General features: G+C 48.1%; 1 pseudogene; it reads left to right on the forward strand.

The window, feature by feature from the left end:
* Positions 1-8,550, forward strand: part of LOC102811524 — a 52,718-nt pseudogene extending 44,168 nt beyond the window's left edge.
* The last annotated feature ends 6,080 nt before the right edge of the window (positions 8,551-14,630 follow it).

A 14,630-nucleotide genomic window follows, 5' to 3' on the forward strand; every position in this document is an offset into this window, starting at 1 on the left:
GTGTATTAATGATGCAGACATTCTCCATTTTGTGATCTGATGTGGCCATCCTCTAGTTTCACATACACCAATTTTCAGATAGTGACCAGGTTTTTGGAACCTAACCATGCTGGTAAGTGAAGAGTGGATGTACTATTGTCGGAACCAGAAGAATCTGTAGTCGTTGTTAGTTGCCATCCACTGGGTTCTGATTCATGGTGGCTCCAGTCCCATGGGTCTACTCTACTAGAATGCATTCCATCAAGTTTTCAAGGCTGTGACCTTTCAGAAGGAGATTGCCAGGCTTTTCTTCTGAGGTGCTTCTGGGTGGGTTTGAACTGCCAAACTTTCAGTTAGTAGCCCAATGCTTAACCATGTGTACTACCCAGAAACTCCTTAGGAATACGCCTGTTGTTGTTAGTAAGTGCCCTGGAGTTGGTTCTGACTCATAACAACTCTGTATAGGGTTTCCGAGGAGCGACTGGTGGGTTTGAACCACCAACCTTGTGGTTCAAACTGACTTTGCAGTCCAGTGCATTATCCTGCAACGGCACAATCTAATGGAATTCCTTCATTGGCAGATTTGGAGGAGTCAGGCATAAAGAGGAAGAGACCCCCTTGACATCATTCAGCAAACTAGATAGAGGCAGAAGCCAGCCTAGGGTCAGCTCCAGGACCCATTGGGGAAAAAGCTGGAATTTCCACCTGAGCTTGGAGCTGGGATGTGGAAACGCCTTCTCTAGCCTTTCCCTCCCTGAACCAATTTGTAATTACTGGCTTGTGGCCCCGCCTCCTTGGCAGACCTGTAAAACCTGTCTAAGAAGCTCCTGTGGGCAGGACAGCTGCCTGGGCTGCCGGCCTCTCTGTTCCGGCCCCTTTGTCCCTTTGCCCCCTCCCCTGCCCCAGCCCCCCAGCCTTTGTCTGGGCTGTAATTTGTGGTGAGTGCTGAGGCCATTCTGGGGTATGGTGCCCTGCTGAGTGTGGGGGAAGGCCTCAACCCTGCGGACACCCCTACTTCCCTCTGCCCCTCCCCGGGGGTTCACAGTGGTCACCGGGAGATGCAGAGGCGGGGGCACATGAGGGCGGACAGCAGCCCAGAGGAATGCGCCTTTTCTGGGTGCTGAACCCAGACAGGGCACTGAGCCCGGGAGCCAGGCTGCCTCTTCCCCTCCTCCCCGGGCCCGTGGGCGATGCCACCACAGCCCGAGTTCCGGGAGTCGGGGCGTCTCCGCCATAGCTGCTGACTTTGGCAAAAAAGAAATCCTCCTACTTAATACACGCTCCTTCCAGATAGACTGGGGGTTTGAAGTCGGCTGTGCAAAGGGAAGACAATCTCGTTACTAATGTACCATAAAGTACAATAAATATTCTGCTGACAGGCGCCGAACCCAGGACACAATTCCGAAACCTTAAAAAATAATAATAATAAAAAAGCCACCCAAACCTTCCGGAAGCCTCTGTCTCATTGGTAAAATTTGATTAAGATGGGAAGTAAAGTCACGCTGCCTCTCCCACCAGGCACCTCTCTTTTGGGTCAAGGTCTTCCTTCCTACACTAACTCATCCCAGATTTTGCAACTTTGAGGCCAAAGCACTTTGGAAGTGAGTTGGAACGTGATGTGGTACAAGCTGCTGCTAACCTAAAGATTGTTGGTTCAAATCCACTGGACAGTACTATGCAGTCTGGCAAACTGCTTTCATAGAGTACAGCTAAGAAAACCCTACATAGTATAAATTTTCCCTGTAATGCATGGGTCCTTATGGGTTGGAACAGACTTGATATCAACGGGGTTTAGGGTGTTTTGTTTTGGTCCAAGTCCAAATCCTTTCAGATGTCGTAAAGCTACAAGGAACTTCCTCACATAAATACCTTCTAGTTACCTCCTCTCTCTTTCTGCACCCCATAGCACACCTGGCTTCAAAACTGTCTCCATATTTTTCATTAAATCCAGGAGACGATAGGGAGGGAATGACCTGGCTACTTCAATTAATTTTTTTTTTTTCCTTTCAAATCACGAGGTTCAATTTCCTTTGGAGGAGGTGGTATCAGGCAGGGAGGTACAGGTTGAACACAGGGCTGCATTTGAATGTTTGGTCTTGATAGGAGATAGGGACCAGCATGGAGAATCATCTTTATCACCCCAATATGGAAGGTAACCCGTGCAGCCTGGCCTGGCATACCAAGCGGTCCGCCAGCCCTTATCGTAATCCCAGGAGCCATCCCCCCACACACTTGATCACCTCTGCTATTCCAGAAAAGTGTCAGTCCCCCTTCCCTGCTGTAGGGAGCCAGATAGCACGGAGCTGGGCCGGCACAGCAGGCATAATAAGAAGTGGAAATTGCTCCTAAGGAAAGTTTCTGAGCAATTAGCTTCTGATGGGTAGAGGTGGCAGCATGGGGGTGGGCTGGCAGGGAGAGAGCAGAAGGGGCAAGAGGAGGCTGAGAGGACCTGGGTGAGGACAAGGAGGGCCCCACAGCACGGAAGGAAGCCTGGGAAAGATGTAGAAGGACCTTTGTTGCTCCCCATGGAGAAGCTAGGTGGGTCAGTACCATCTTGGGTTGGTGGGCATCTGTATGGAGGACAGCAAGGGCTGTCTGTGGGAGCAGGGGTCTGACTTCTCATTTTGGGTGCCCATTGGGCCAGATTGTCTGGGCTGCATGTCTGATTCAGAAGCCAATGGCTTTGGGGTCCAGTGCATGTTGGTCTCCAGTGAGTCCAGTCCACAGACCCTTTCATGAAGGTCATGTTCCCGTGTGTGTACAGACACACCTTCAGTCCAACACTCATTTATAAAGATTAGTTGAGCACCTACTATGTGCTGAGCACTGTTCTGGGCACTGGGATCTTAGCTGTGAACAAGGTGAACCAGGTTAGCCTGAGGGATCAGGGCAAGCTGAAATAAACACCTTCTGGTACACAAGTAGGTTTCCTGTGGGGTGCACATGGCTAAGTGTTCAGCTGATAGCCAGAAGGTTGGCAGTTTGAATTCACTTAGAAGCTCCTCAGAAGAAAGTCCAGGTGATCTGCTTCTGAAAGGTTACAGCCATGAAGATGCTGTAGAGCAGTTCTGTTCTGCACACATGGGGTTGTCATGAGTAAAAATCAACTTGATGGCAACTAGTCTGGTTTGGTTTGGGTCACTAATACCTGAAAAGATAAATTCAGAGAGTTTTAAGTACTATGGAGTCCTGGGGTGGCGCTGTGGGTTAATGCGCCAGACTGCAAAGCCATTTGAACTGCAAGTTTGGCTGTTCAAGCTCACCCGTTGTTCCTCGGAAACCCTATACAGGGTCGCTCTGGGTCAGAACCCACTCGATGATACTTAACAACAACAACAATGAGCACTATGTTGTTGTTGTTGGGTTCTGCCGACTCATAGCAACTCTATGTACAACAGAGCAACAGCACCACAACTGTTGTGTTTAATCCTATTGGTCATCCAGCTCATCTTTTTTGATGACCTTCTATTTACCAAGCATGATGTCCTTTTCAAGGGACTGGTCCATCCTGATAACGTGTCCAGACTGCATGAGACAGAGCCATCCCTGCTTCTAAGGAGCCTTCTGGCTGTAATTCCTTCAAAACAGATTTATTTGTTCTTCTGGCTTGCTGTTTTTAGGTGCCGTTAAGTTGCCTCTGACTCACAGTGACCCTGTGTACAACAGAACCTAACACTGCCCAGTCTTGCACCATCCTCATAATCATTACATTACGTCACTAAGTTTATACACATTTGCTCTTGTGCCTTGGTCAGAGGCAGAGCTACAGAGCTTTATGGGGAGTAGGGTCAGTTGAGCTGCATTCTTGGTGTGTTCATTCTCAAGGGATCCTCAAACCAGCTGAGGTATCAAACACCCAGAGAGAATCCCTATGCTGCTCAGAGGTCAGGACCCAGCCAGCAGTGCCACCAGGTCCCAGCCTGGTGCTGCCAGGGGTTAGGACGGAGCTCCCTAGAGCTTCAGTTAGCTTGAGGGGAGGGGAAGGGAGGCTAGAAAGATCCTTCCAGAGTAATTGGGTGCTAATACCATTATGCTTCCCATTTCATCCTTCCCATGCCCCCAGGGCGCTCTCTCCAAGGATCTCAAAGCTCTTTACAGAATAATACCACCATCAACTCATGAATCCTCCTGGCCTGCTGGGAGGAGAGGTGGGTGGTATGTTCCAGAAGCCCAGGAATTAACCTCAATTATTTCTGGTAGTGTTGTTGTTGTTGGTAAGAGCCCTGGAGTCAGTTCTGACCCATAGCAACCCTGAACAGGGTTTCCGAGGCTGTAAATCTTTACGGGAGTAGAAAGCCTCATCTTTCTCCTGCGAAGCAGCTGGTAGTTTCAAACTGGTGACCTGGTAGTGTAGTAGTTATGAATCTCGAATCTTGGGCTGCAAACCTCAGGGTCAGCAGTTCGAAACTACCAGCTGTTCCGTGGGAGAAAGATGAGGCTTTCTGCTCCCGTAAAGATTTACAGCCTTGGAAACCCTCTACAGGGTCATTATGAGTCAGAACTGACTCCGCGGCACATAACAACAACAACAACAACAACAACAACAATTTTCCTCTGATTCAGACCTCACTAGAGTCGGCAGGTTGGTTCTGGGTGTATCCGTGCTGCTTGTCCGGTGGAGGTGGAAGAAGAGACACTAAGTCAGGAGGGCAGGCTGAAAGAGGGGACACACACACACACACACATATATATTCTCCAAGGGAACTTGTCCCTGATCTCATTTCTTGATTCTAAGAGCAGCCCTGTGGGTTAGGTAGTGACATTCCCATTTACAGCGGGGGGGACTCAGAGGAGGTACAATGACTTGGATAAGGTCACACAGCTAGTGAGGAGCAAGGCTGAACTTAACTCCAGCCACTGCTCTACCTCATATGCATGCGAAAGCTGGACAGTGAATAAGGACACTGTAGAAGAATTGATGCTTTTGAGTTACGGTGTTGGAGGAGAATACTGAAAGTGCCAGGGGCTGTCAAAAGAACCAATAGATGTGTTTTGGAAGAAGTGAAGCCAGAGTGCTCCTCGGAGGCCAAAATGGCCAAACTTCGTCTCTCATACTTCAGACATATTGTCAGAAGGGACCAATCGCTGGAGAAGGATATCATGTTTGGTAAGGTGGAGGATCAGAGAAAAAGAGGAAGACCCACAGCGAGATGGATTGGCCAAGTGGCAGCATCAAAGGACTCAAGCGTGGCAACAGTAGTGAGGTTGGCCCAGGATCGGGCAGTGTTTCATTCTGCTGTGCATAAGGTCACTATGAGTTGGTATCAACTCAATGGCACCTAATAACAACAACTGTTCTACCAGCAAGCCCCAGGGCACAAGGTGACCTCAGAGCGGGGAAGGAGCCATGGGACTGGATGCCTGGCCTCTTACCAATGTGCATTGTGACTCTGGGCCCTTGTTTTGCCAGTGTTGAGTGGGAGCCCTGAGCTGAGGTCCAGGGTCAAGGTTTTACGTTTAGTGTTTTCTGCCAACTTTGTGGGGGGTTTTTTGTCCCACATTGCCAGGCCAATAGGCCCCTGATGGGAGTGGGTAAGAGAATGGAGGATTGCTCATTCATTCATTCATACCCGTAGTCACCAATGACTTTTTGTGTCCTCACTGTGCAGAACTGCGGTTACGTGGACAGACTCTGGGAAAGGCTGCCTGGGTTTAAGTACAATCTCTGTGTGACCTTAGAGAGGCATTCATTTGGTGGCTCAATGGTCGAATTCTCACTTTCCATGTGAGATACCCTGGTTGAAGTCCTAGCAACTCATGCCTAGCCTTCACCTGTCTGTCAGTGGATGCTTGTATGTTGCTATGACGTTCAGCAGAGCTTTCAGACTAGGAAGAAAGTCCTGGTGATAACTTTAAGAAATCAGCCAGAGAGAACCCTATGGATCACAATGGTCCAATCCACAACCAATCATAGGGATGGTGCAGGGCTGGACACTGTTTCGTTTCATGTGCATGGGGTCACCACGAATTTGCACCAGTTGCCTTGAGGGAAGCTTAAAAAACAAGTGACCTTGGGCAACTTCACTCCATCTCAGGTGGTTTCAGTGTCTGTTTCCGTAGAAGGGGAGCAATCACAGTACTCACATAGAGGGCTGGTCACCCACTTATTTCACCACAAGATACCGAGCACCTGCTATGTGCCAGGTCCCATTCTCCATCCTGGGGACACAGCAGTGAGCAAAACAGACCAAGCCCCAGGCACATGGAAAACAGATCACAGGCCAACTAAGCAAACACAGAACTATCAGAGGATGGGAGTGCTGATGGGCGGGGTAAGATCAAATGACCCACGTGGGGCACTTTGTGTGGGAATGGTCAGCCTTAGCTGTCTGGTCTTCCTTCCAAATTAAACTTTCATTTTGGTGAAAATATTCACATCAAAACATGCTTCCATTTAACCATTTCTAGATATATTGCTCAGCAACACAGTTGCTTGTGTCGTCCACTTTCTCATTATTTCTACTTCGGTTGTGTCACTTCCATTAATGTAGACTCGCTGTCCCCTCACCTTCCCATCTAGGCTTTGGAGTTACCGTTGTCTCTTGGGTCTCCATATGAATATAATTTTTTTTAAACTTCAGTACAATACTCTTTGAACTAAACTTTTGTGTGTGCTTTGAAAGATTATTGCAGGGGATGGTTTTATTTCAAGCAGTGTCGGATTACCCAATAAGCAAGGTAAGCATGTGCTTACTTACTAATCTTAGTGAACAGTTTCACATGTTTTGCACCATATCGTTGACTCTGCTTCTAGATCTGATTGGCATCTGTCTCTCTCCCAGCCCCAGAGCACCTTCCTACAGAATCAAAGCCTCTTTTCAAATTTATAATCCTTGACAGGAGTCCTGATCTGGCAATGTAGGATAAGCACTGGACTACTAAACCCTATACAGAGTTGCTATGAGTTAGGATGGACGCAATAGTAGTTCACAACAATGATAATGACAATGACAGGGTGTCCAGTAAACCAGGTAAGCACAGATTCTAATCTATAGTGAAAGTTTCACATGTGGTGAAATCCATGTGACATTGTTCACTACAGGTTAAGAAGTAAGCACAAGTAAGCTAAGGCCACTACTACTCTGGAATATTCTTCAAACTGGTTCCACCACTCATCTGTCAGCTTGTCGTACTGCGGAGGCTTGTGTGTTGCTGTGATGTTGAAAGCTATGCCACCAGTATTTTAAATACCAGCAGGGTCACCCAGAGGAGAGTTTTCATCTGAGCTTCCAGATGAAGACAGACTTGGAAGAAGGAGAGATGGATTACTTTCAAATAGTTCATCATTGAAAACCTTATGAATAGTTGCAATGGGTTCAAACGTGGTGATGATTGTGAGGTTGGTGCAGAACCGGGCAGTCTACCTAGAGGTGCTTCTAAAAAATCAGTCACTAGGAGCCCTATGAGGCACCATTCTACTCTGACACATATGTTTGTTGTTGTTAAGTGCTGTTGAGTTGATTCTGAACTATAGCAACCCTGTATAGGGTTTCCGAGGAGCAGCTGGTGAGCTTGAACTGCCGACCTTGCAGTTCAGATGGCTTTGTAGTCTGGCACATTAACCCACAGTGCCACACCAGGACTCCTATGAGGTCACCATAAATCCGAGTCCACTTGGTGGCAATCAATACTGGTACTAATATGCCTCAAATGTTGTCCTGTATTTTCAGCAGCTATAGTCTGACAGGAATGGAGCAGGGAGGATGCCTACAACTATGTAACCTCCTGTGGGCTGCAGCTTCTTACGTAAAACACGAAATCTTTTGTTATATAATAGAGTTTAGAAAAATGGGTTTCCTGAAGTCCCCTCAAAACTGTTTAAACAGAGTTTGCCCTGCAGTCCCGTGGATCTGTGTCTTGCTTCAACAGTGTTTGGACGGAACAAATCTGGGGATCCCCTCCCCATCTCCAGCCTCAGACCACCTCTAACATCTTTAGGCACAATCTCTTCTCTGGGACCATCTTCTTAACCATTCCCTGTTACCAAGACCAGCTAAACACTGTTGTGTGTGTGTGTGTGTGTGGTTAGCTCCAAATCTTTGCCCAATTATGAGCTCTCAGATCCCTTAGAATTATCCTGCTGAAGTGGAGGCGGATGTCAACTGTCTGCTTAACCCGCATCTGTGGGACTCTTACACCTACCTGTCTCTGGGCTTCTATTTTGATCTGATGATGTAGGTTTGGAAGGTGTGGGACACTTCTTCCGTGAGTTGGTGAAGGAGAAGCACGAGGGTGCTGAGCGTCTCTTGAAATTGCAGAACCAGCGTGGTGGTCGCACACTCTTCCAGGATATGCAAACCCAAGATGAGTGGGGAAGAATCTTAGATGCCACGGAAGCTCTCCTGGCCCTGGAGAAGAATCTGAACCAGTCTCTTCTGATCTGCACGCCGTGGGTGCTACCCACACAGACCCCCACCTCTGTGACTTTCTGGAGAACCATTTCCTCGACAAGAAGGTGTGAAAAATATCAAGAAGATGGGCAACTGCTTGACCAACCTCCATAAGATGGCCAGTCCCCAGGCAGGGCTGGGTGAGTATGTCTTTGAGAGTCTCACTCTCAAGCAAGACTAGGAAGAGCCTGTGGAGCCCCCCCCCCCACCCCCACCTGTGAAGGGCCTTTTGCATTCCCCTGCTCTCTGCAGACCTTCTGCCTGAATCTTGCTCTCCAGCCACAGAGCCGGCAGAGTCAACACCCTGGAGCCCCTCTTCTCCCAAGCCTTGGACAAGATGAAAACAATAAAGCTTCCTTTTATAGCAAAACCCAAAACCAAAACCAACCCCTCCCCCGCAATAAAACCAACTGTTTAAACATCAGGGGATTAGGCAGTAGGTCTTTGGCGAAGTGACTAGTTGTCCTCCTTCCTGCACCCTGAGTTTCTTCCCCTCTTGGTCAGCCCTTATGTTTAGGACTGAACCATGGTGGGGGACTCTGGTAGATTTTTGTGGAGTTCTTGGATCTATTTCCTACCTGAATCCTTTTTATCAAATCACTTCTGCCTGAGCCTCAGTCTCCTCATCTGTAAAGTAGGCATACAGTCATAAGGCCTAAATCACAAGATACTGAAAAGCGCAAATGCAACCGTGAGTCAGAAGCATGTGTATTTTAACCAGTGTTGCTGACTCCAAAGGGATCTGCCAGGTAGCTGGGCCCTGTAGACACTCCATCTAGGGCTCACTCAGGGATCCCCACTTGTGGTTTCCTCTAAAGGGGTCATGATTATCATGGAATTCAACCACTGGAAGACTCTTAGATGAACCACTACTCTTGTTTCAAGACCCAGAGACACCATGTGGAGACCCCCTAGACCACACAGCGAGTGAGTTTGTAGCTGAGCTGGGATCTGAAGCCAGGTTTCTACAATACTAGTCCAAGAGATTTGTCCCTCTATGATATCATGACTTGGAATTTAAGTAAAACATTTCTTTCTGGAGGTCAAAGTTCATTCTGTATTCTGCATTACAGTTTGTGGGGTGTGGTGATGGTCTCATGGGGATGAGAACCAAGATGAACGCAACAACGAATGGAAAGAGTCTGTGTGGGAATGTGGTCTCTGTGCAGCTGTCTGCAAATGTGTTGCCGTCAAGTTGCTTAGCAGCACAGTGACCCTAGATATCGGAGCAGAAGTGCTCCATAGTCAGGGCTTCAGACTGGTTCTTTCTGGTTCAGCCATGTCTGATAAACAAACACTGGAATGTACCTGAATTTGTAAAATGTGGTGAACCTAAATGTTAACGGCTGAGAAAAGTTACAGACTGACGTCCTGCTAGTAACTCAATCTCCCCTTTAGAAAACAAGGGCATTATGAATGTTGCCCAGCAACCAAATCTCTTGACAAACACCATTAGAAACACTGGCGCCCGACTCTAAGGTGGCAGCTAACAGCACCACTTTGAATGTGTGCTGCTCTCCAAAGTCCTGCCAATAGTCCAATCTCTTGTATCACACTTCAGAAAGGGCTCACTGCTCTCCCAAATCTACCATCCCAGGACTTAGACCTGAAATGTTCCCCATTCCTGTTTTCATTCTGGTATACCTACATTTACAAATTTGGGTCTACTCTAATTTCAATGTGTGGGCCATGACTAAGCCAGTTTGAAGCAGTTTGAAGCTCTGCCTGGAGAGTTCTGCTAATCTCAGGGTCAACAGTTTGATACTACCAGTTTGAAACTACCAGAAAGATGAGGCTTTCTGCTCCTGTAAAGATTTACCGCCCCAGAAACCCTGTACAGGGTCGCTATGGATTGGAACCGACTCCACGGCACATAACAAAGCAGCTGGCGGGCTGAAACTGCCCACTATGGGTTGTTGTTATGTGCCCTGGAGTTGGTTCTGACTCATAACGACCCTGTACAGGGTTTCCGAGGCTGTAAATCTTTACGGGAGCAGAAAGTCTCATCTTTCTCCAGCGGAACAGCTGGTAGTTTCGAACTGCTGACCCTGAGGTTAGCAGCCTGATTTGTAGCCACTACGCTACCAGAGCTCCTTGCCCATTATGGATAACTTCTCCCATTTCCAACAAGGAAACTCTGAGAGCAGCACTTAGTAGTGGCCTGAAGCCTTGGATTTGCTGTATGATCATGGGCAAACATCTTATGTCACCTGAGTCCCTGATTGGGCAGAATCTTCCTCTCTTGGCACTGGGGTCCATTAAGGCCATCAGTCTTATCTCTGTAGCATCTGGAGAATCTATGAAAGAGAAAAGGAGGGGATGTGTGGGAGGACCTACCTGAGCAGGTGTCTAAGCCATCCCTCTGCCCACCTCGCTGTCTCCCCACGCCCTTCTCTTGGACTCCTCATCTTCATGTATCTGGTTGCACTCTCTTTCATTGGTTGCTTTGCTTTTTTTCCCTTCCCTCCTCCTTCTGTCTTCTTCTTTCTCTCGCTTTCTCATCTCTGCCTCTTTCCCTTCCCTTTCTCTCTCCTTTTCCCCATCTCTCCTCTGCTCTGTTTCCTTCCCTGTCTCTGCCAGATCTGTTTATCCCAGAACCACTTTTCCTGCAGGGAGACACTGGAAAGCCCTGGCTCCAAACCCTGGTGTGATCCTAATCTTCCCAGCCGACTGTCCGAAATGTAATTTATGAGCAAGGCTCTCCCCGGCTTCTCCATCCTGCAGCTTGGGCAGGGCTCCCAGCAGCAAGTGAGCTGGGGGCTGGGCCTCACCGGGTTATCTCATATCCTCTCCATCTGCCCATCGGCCAGGGAACAGACCCAAACCCAGCTGGGAAAGCTTTTGACAGGGAACCAACTTCGGTTTCAGGTTCATGGAACGCAGTAGCCCCTAAAGCAGCAGCAGATGACTTGCTGCTTCCCGTGGCCTCTACAAAGGCCCGAGGCAGAAGGCCAAAGGATTAGGCCAGGACATTCTCACGTGCATGTATCTTTACTGAGCACCTACTATGTGCACGGAGTCCTGGTATGGCGCTGTGGTTTAATGCAACAGACTGCAAAGCTGTCTGAATTGCAAGGTTGGTGGTTCAAGCTCACCAGCTGCTCCTGGGAAACCCTATACAGGGTCGCTATGGGTTGGAACCGACTTGATGGCACTTAGCAACAACAATGTGCACACACTGTGCTGTGTGCTAAGGATAAAATGAAAAGCAAAAAGAGACAGAATTCTGTTCTGTATGAAGCACACTACCTGGTGGGGGAGCCAGACATTAATCCAATAGATCTGAGAGAATGCTAGAATGAGTTCCTGGTGGTAGAGTGGTTAAGTACTCAGTTGCAAACCAGAAGAACAACAGTTCAAAATCACCAGCTGCTTCCATAAAGATTTAGGGTCTTGGAAACTCCATGGGGCAGTTCTAGTCTATCTTGTAGGGTCACTATGCATCAGGATCCACTCCACGGCAGTGGGTTTTAGATGTGTGCTAAACGGGAGGCTTCTCCTTGTAATTGCCAGCTGCTGTTGACTTGGCCTGACTCAGGGGGACCCCATGCAAAATGGAAGGAAATACTGCATGGCCCTGCATGCCCATGATTGGTTGCAGATCAGACCTTTGTGAGTCCCACGGGCTATCATTAGCTAATACTGGGAAGTACAAGTGGATCAGCAGGTCATTCCTCCTGGTTTGTTTTAGTCTGCAAGCCCGGCTGCAAGCTGCTCATCATCATGTTGTTGTTAAGTACCAGGGAGTCGGTTCCAACTCACAGTGATCCCACACAGGGTTTCCGAGGCTGTACATCTTTACGGGAGCAGAAAGCCTCATCTTTCTCCCATGGAACAGCTGGTAGTTTCAAACTGCTGACCTTGTGGTTTGCAGCCTGATTCGTAACCACTACGCTACCAGAGCTCCTTAGCAGTTTGCAAACCTCCACTGAGGGATGGATGGTAGCTGTGGATGTGTGGCTGGGAACTATGCCTACACGGAAGACAAGAATTCTACCTCTGAGTCACCCGGGTGTACCTGTTCCTGAGTTGGTTTGACTCGACGTTTATGGGAAGAGACATTAAGGGAGACTTTCATTTATAGCACTGATTGAGTGCATATAAAGAAAGGCTAAATACAAACATATTTCCTTCTCCTTTGCCATTATTTTTGATCCTCTTTTAAATTGAGTCTGGATGCATCACTCTAGGCGATGTGGTGGGTGCTGCTCATCCCTGACGAGGTTCCCAAAGATGTATACTGCTCTGAGTTTATCCTCAGAAAGGCTCACCTCCTCCTGGACCCCTAAAGCTGGCACCAGTAAGTGACTTCTCCCCACTTCCTCACCCCCACTGCCCTTATAACCTATTTCAGACTCAAGGAGGGGTGGAAAGATTAAATGGAAGGCCATTGTGTGACTTGGGACCAGTCACCTTCTCCTCTTAGGACCTCTGTTCTCTCTAGTAAATGAACTAACAGATTCCTAGGAGACACCACTATCAGCTGGATGGGTAAAATGAGGCAACTGATCCAAAAGCTTTTGTCTTGGGAACCCCTGGGATCATTACCATAGTAGTTCATCACCGTCATACTCATCAATGAAGGCTCCTTTTGGATGTGAAGGGGTTGAAGGAGGGATCCGCTTCCTTAACTCTTGTTAGGTACCCTCGAGTCAGTTCCAACTCTTAGTGATCCTATGCACAGCAGAATGAAACACCCCCCAGTCCTGCACCATCCATTGCTATTGCCATTGTATCAATTCATCTCGTTGGGGGAGGGGGAGCTCCCTCTTTTTCACTGATCCTCCACTTTAGCAGTCAAGAGGTTCTTCTCCAGGGACTGGTCCCTCCTGACAACATGTCATCATGGTTTCTAAGGAGTTTCCAACATAGATTTAGTTATTCTTCTGGAAGTCCATGGTACTTTTAATATTCCTCAACACCATAATTTAAATGCTTCAACTCTACTATGCGTTCTGGGACTAGGTAAATCCTAATTTAAACTGCCTTCTCTGCATTCTCAGAAGAGCAATGCTGCCACCTAGTGGGCATCCTAGACTTTTCGCATCTGGAAGCAGGACCAGACCAGAGCTGCCTTGTTCTTGGGAGCAGCCTCCAGTAGTTCCTCCACAAGCTCTCCCCACCTACGCAAGTTCCTAGCAGTCAGGCATTTGTTGTACCGTCACTACTGTGCAAATAAGACAGCGGGAAAGGAAGGGATTGCGGAGACAGAGCCCCTGTCCTTAGGGAGAACAGCTGGTCCTCAGTCCCCTTGTCTGTTCCTATGATAAGGACATGACTTGGTCCAGATTCCATCAAGGTGAGCCAGGGTGAAAGGCGAACCTCAGCTTCTGGATTTTTGTCAGTGTCAAGGGCAAGAGCCACATCTTGTTTTCTTACAGTCTGCTCTCTACTTGGCTGTCTGAGGCACCCTTGGTCTCTCCATTGGCTCCCAACCCACTTGGAATAAACACCATGGCTGCATTGTGGTTCCTGAAGATCCACCCTACTCCCAACCCCCACCAACACTTACCTCTGACCACACCTGCCCCTCACTCATTTGCTCACTTTACCCACGTTGGTCTCCAGGCTGTCTCTCAAATAGCCATACATAGGCCTACCTCAGGGCATTTGCACTTGCTATTCTTTCTGTTTGGAATGCCTTTCCCTTGGGATACCCACATGGCTTTCTCCTCATGTCATTTAGTCTCTGCTTACACATCATTGGTTTTGCAAAGTCTGCCCTAACTAAACTAGCAGTCACGTTGCCCCCATTTTCCTGTGTTATTTTCTCCATGTTAGGAATGACCAGTGACTGATAAGTACAACTGCTTCCTAGGCTGACTTTTCCAAAGTAGATCACCAGATCTTTCTTCTGAGGTACCTCTGGGTGGATTCAAACCTCCAGTTAGTCACCAAAGGTGTCAATGGCTAGGGACTGCCCAGTCTCCACAACATGTACAATGCTTGTATGTGGTAACTGTGTGTGTTTATGTGGAAAAGTGGAGGAAGACATGACTTCGGCCTTGAGGAGGATTTCTGGTCTGATGGAGGGGCACCATACACATCCTTTAAGAGTTTCCAATTGGATGCGGGAGACATAGAACCTGTCTGTCCTTGGGGGTTCCCTGTTGTGAAGGGAGACTGACAACTCCTGATTCAAGGTGAGACATGTAACCCTTATATGTGACAGCTGGAGAGTAGCATGTAGCTACAACCTTTCCCTCAAACTCCATTTTCAGCAAAACTAGAATTCAGGACCATGGCCTTCAATATGGGTTG

This window comes from Chrysochloris asiatica, unplaced genomic scaffold (genome assembly GCF_000296735.1).
Source record: "Chrysochloris asiatica unplaced genomic scaffold, ChrAsi1.0 scaffold00090, whole genome shotgun sequence".
Taxonomy (NCBI): domain Eukaryota; kingdom Metazoa; phylum Chordata; class Mammalia; order Afrosoricida; family Chrysochloridae; genus Chrysochloris; species Chrysochloris asiatica.